Source organism: Trichechus manatus, unplaced genomic scaffold (genome assembly GCF_000243295.1).
Source record: "Trichechus manatus latirostris isolate Lorelei unplaced genomic scaffold, TriManLat1.0 scaffold00059, whole genome shotgun sequence".
In the NCBI taxonomy this organism is placed as follows: Eukaryota; Metazoa; Chordata; class Mammalia; order Sirenia; family Trichechidae; genus Trichechus; species Trichechus manatus.
In genome coordinates, this window is record NW_004443995.1 from 14743088 (window position 1) to 14748244 (window position 5157).

Sequence of the window (5157 nt, forward strand, 5' to 3'; positions counted from 1 at the left end):
TGTTTCCTGAAGAAATGGATAGATATAAATATAAAGTGTGGTCTCTCACCATATTTATATTTGAGGTTCCCTTTTACTGGGTAAATGCAAACGGAAATTCTGTGGGAATAACGCAGTGACTTCTATGTGCCCAGTTGAAAATGATTGGGTTTTTGCAATTTGTTTTTCTCTTTGAGTCTAATTGAACACAAAAGAGTAAGCCCCTCAGAGTGTTATTCACATGAATACTTAGAGACAATTTAAAAACTGAATTCTCACCTTTATCAGGAACCTAACACAGTAAGCAATGGAGAGGACAGTTCCAACAATACCAGCCATCACCGCAAAAATAATGCCTATTATCCCTTTGGGAGAAAAAGAAAGCAGATAATTACAAAAGTCAAATAAACTGCCACAATCAATTGGAAAATAAAACAGGAAAAATGAAGGTAATATCACCTTGTCTTTTTATAGAATATACATTAATTTATTTCATGTATATTTATCTATTAAAAAATTAGGTTTTTCACAGAACCACGTGGAAAACGAATTTTGAGTGGTAAAGTTTTTTGTCCAAGGTCACATGACTAACTAGTTAATGACAGAAACAAGATCCAAGGGTTTTGACCACAATTAACTAAGGGGAGGAGCTATGTGCAGCTTCTACTATGATACAGAAAAAAACCATAAACTCTCAGGTAGTTGGAAAACTATGACAGAAAATAATGTCTTAATGTACAAAAGAGCGTCAGACAGATCATGGAATCATAAATTTGGAAGGAAACTGGTATAAACAGTTCACAGATGAGAAAAAGAAGTCTAGTGACGTAAAGTTACTTAGCCTAGGTCAGACAGCTAGTTGGAAGTAGAGTGATAACTATAAACCATGTCACCAACATTCCAAGCTTGCGTACTTTCCATAGCATCTTAATGAATATTTTATAATATAGTCACAATAATATAGTCACTAAAAATATTTTTCAAATCTTTTACATGTTGAGAATGAAATAAAATTTTAATCAATTAAGTTACTAGTCATCTCTGTATATTAATACCATGTCTATAATGCTTTCAGTTGAAGTAAATAGAATGGAAGTCTACATACACAGGTGTAATATATCCTATTAATTTATATTATTAAATTAAGTGACTATTTAATTAATATCAATTAATATTTATACTGATTAATTTCTATTTGAAAGTCTATTATTAATTTTTTTTAAAAAATGTAAAAGTAGCTTTTCCTCTCACTGGTTTTATCCAGCCTTACTGTCCACTTAGCTATAATTTATTAGATAGTGATTCAGTTCTACAGCCCACTTTTCCTGTGTGAAGCAGGGACACAGGCCAAGTGTGAAGGGAGGACTAGAATGGTAACTGGTAAATGAGCACATAAATCCACTAAAGCCAGGTCTGCAGCAGCACCTGAAAGGCAAAGTGACAGTCACCAGCTATGGCAGGTTATGGAGACAGCCCCACTCTGGAGGGCTAGTGCAGGGACAAGAATGAGTCAGGATTGAGGATGAATGGTCTGCGCTTGTTTTTGATATGATGCCAGCTAATTAGAAGCTTTTAAGCTCCTTGCTTTCTTTACAGTGGGGAAGAAGAAAGTTGCATTGTTTTATAAGCTCTTAAGGAACTTTTCTTATGCACCCACAGTTAGTTAGAAACCCAAAAAACTCACTTAAAAGAAAAATAATTATTGAATTATATATTCCTATTGCAGAATGTTTAAGAGTATAAGGAATGCCTATTTTATTTAATTTTAAAAAGAGCATGTTTTGTTTGCCTTTACAATTTTGTGCAACCAAAGCTAACGCCATAGGTTCTTCTGTTTTTAAAATTGGTACTTATTTTTTTGAAACTAGCAGTGCATATTTAAAATGGAATGACTGTCATTCCACGTTAAATATTAACATACCTGGTTCAGAGAAAATGTGGTCAATCTGTTCTTTTGGTCCTAAAAAACACAAAACAATATTTCAAAAGAAAGGCAGAAAATGGGGTATGTCTTTAATGTGTTGAAAAGCAAAGATGTCACTTTGAGGACTAAGGTGCGCCTGACCCAAGCCATGTTATTTTCAATTGCCTCATACGCATATAAAATTTGGACTATGAATAAGGAAGACCAAAGAAGAATTGATGCCTTTGAGTTATGTTGTTGGCAAAGAATACTGACTATACCATGGACCGCTAGAATAACAAACAAGTCTGTCTTGGAAGAAGTACTGCCAAAGTGTTCCTTGGAAGTAAGGATGGTGTGACCTCGTCTCACATACTTTGGACATGTTATCAGAAGGGACCAGTCCCTGGAGAAGCACACCATGCTTGGTAAGGTAGAGGGTCAGCAAAAAAGAGAAGGACCCTCAACAAGATGGGTTGACACAGTGACTGCAACAATGGACTCAAACATAGCAAGGATTGTGAGGATGGCGCACGACTGGGCAGTGTTTCATTCTGTTGTACACAGGGTGGCTATGAGTCGGAACTGACTCGACAGCACCTAACAAAAACAGAAGAACTTTGGAATCAGATTTTTTCTGGGTGGTAGTAGTGGTACTTTTTCTTATCAGTGTTTTTGGAGTTATTGGTCAAACTTGAAGAGCTAGCTAGTAAAATGTGTTTCATAATATGTCAGTCTTATACTTAGTAAGGCCAATGCTGACTTTCAAATACTCAATAAATGTTCATTGGTCAGAAATTAGTAAGCCATCTCATTAACTAAGAGGGAGGATATGAGAAAGCATTGGAAGAACCACCTATCTACTTCCACTAGAAGCAGTGCGTATTTGAAAAACTGTAAAAATAGTGAAAAGAAAGGAGACACATTGAGCCATCAGACCACATAGACTCCTGTTGAACCTGAAAAGAGGTCATGTTTCTGTTGATTTTCTAGATTTATGCCACAGTCACTGTGTGAATCCAAACCCTTGTTGTATCTCAGCTGAGCTTTTATCAATAGTTCTACCGGATTTCCTGTCTTCAGGAGTTTCTAGTGCAGCCTTAATGCTTCACCAGAGTGAACCTCCCCTTTATCAGTTCACTTTTTACATTTCTTTTACATCATGAAGGGCTCTTACTACAAAATCCACAAATATTTCTTGAATTTAATTACTTTAAATAACATATCTGCGTACATTGTATCAGTCAAGGACTCTGTTATGTTCTATGTCATTCTTTCGGAGCGATGTGTAATGGTTAGTTGGGACTTGTCTTCTTCTCTGTGGCTGTAGATAGCTGTGAGCAGTGTACGGGCTTTGGAGTAAAACAGTTGTGGGTTTCAGTCATGACAAAGCCTTTTACAAGTTGTGTGGCCTTGGACAAGTTACCTAATGTCTTTATGCTTTAATATCCCCTAGGGAAAAAAGAAGATTATAATACCTAGCTCTTTGTGGTGCTGAGAGGATAAAATTAGATAATGCATGAAAACACTAGGACTGCCCTATGACGCTAGCCATTGTTCAAAGTCCACACGGCACGTAGCACTGTGTGTGTCCATAACAAGTAACCAGTTGTCACTCTAGCGCATGGCAACTCCATATGTGTCAAAGTAGAACTGTGCTCCATAAGGTTTTCAATGGTTGATTTTTTGGAAGTAGATAGCCAGGCCTTTCTTCTGAGGTGCCTCTAGGCAGACTCAAACAATGAACCTTTCAGCTCGCAGCCAAGTGCGTAAACTATTTGCACCATCTGGAAGGTGTGGGTCCAGAGTTGTCCCTAAAATGCCTTCTGGTTTCACACCATCATGTTGACTTCGCATTGAATTCACTTGAAAATTAGATTGTCTAGTTGGATCCAGCAGCCTTATAAGTAGTTCCAAGCACTTAGTTTAAATTTCCTCCCTTGGTTTCTGTCCTTCTTGAAATCTAATTCTTCTATTTATCTCAATAAATTTTCTCAACGTTTCTGTTAGTTTATGACCCCATAGCCACTTCAAGTCTTCTCTTAGGATTTATTTTATACTTGCAGCATCCTCCCTAAGCCCCATCACCAAAGAGTCTCTCCCTTTCTACTTTCAACCAGCAACTCTAATGACATCTCCCTAGAAAGATAACAGAGTTATGGTGAATTCTCCTGAGCCCACCCTTATCTCAGCACCCAGCTTGCCTTATAGCTGTCACTTACTTGGCTCATTAAGTGATAACTTAATAATTTATTGAGTTAGGCAGTTTTACATACATCTTCTTATTTAATCCTGAGGAAACACTGTGAGGTGTTTATTATTGGCCCCATTTTACAATTAAGGGGGCAGAAGCCTGGTGGAAAAATTCACCCAGGTTCAGCAGCTGGGAAAGAGCCCAGCCCAGGTCTGAGCCCATCTCAGTCTGACCTCAAGCCTTCTTCACCACCACACACAGGATCCCTTTAAGCTTGCTGGCCATTTCACAGTCACGTTCACCATTTATGTGGTTTGCTAGATTGTTTATAATTTCTCCATGTGGTGAGAATTTCTCTGGAGTTGAGACTGTCTATTCATTCAACTTCTGTTTCCCAGTGTTTGTCACAGTTCTCCCACAGCAAGAGTACCCATTAAATTCAGTTGTATCATAACAATGACTCCAGAGAGGCTATTTTAAAATATAGAACAAACCTGGGGTGGTTTGGGCCATAGTAGTAGAAAGTTGTACACCTGTTGTTTTAGTATTAGAAGTTGCTCCTGATGGGCTCTGTGAGAACAAATAATCTGTATGGAAGAGAAGTTGAGAATGGGGTCAGGAATGAGGTGACTGAGCAGGCCATAAAGCACATCACTAAAGACAAATTTATGCCACATCCATCCCAATGGTAGCTCTAAAATGTCTCCATAGGAGTAGCTTACAGATGAGGAAAGTGTGCCTTGGCTTTATCATCTGCAAAATTTATATACACACATGCATATGCATATAATTAAATTCCCTTATTCTTTCCCATTTAGGTGTAATGGTTTTTTAAGATAATATAAGAGTAAGCATTTTTAAACAATAACCTGATGACAGGGCTTTTGAGTTTCAGCAAATCTTAATACATACATATACACATTCACATACACATACATATGTATATATATATGTATACACATATATACATGTATATGTGACAAGAATTTGTTTATCTCCCAAATGAACAGATAAAATTCATGTTCCAAAACTGTCTACAATGTTAAATCTTCTTTTATAAATTATGTATTATATTCTCCTT

The 5157-nt window shown here is 37.0% G+C and overlaps 1 long non-coding RNA gene across 1 annotated transcript in view; it reads right to left on the minus strand.

The window, feature by feature from the left end:
- Nucleotides 1–4569: 4569 nt before the first annotated feature.
- LOC111821018 (uncharacterized) overlaps nt 4570–5157 on the minus strand; it is a 4208-nt gene continuing 3620 nt past the window's right edge. Inside the window, exon 2 of the long non-coding RNA XR_002824504.1 lies at nt 4570–4663. This is a non-coding gene — a long non-coding RNA (uncharacterized LOC111821018). The remainder of the gene's footprint in view (nt 4664–5157) is intronic.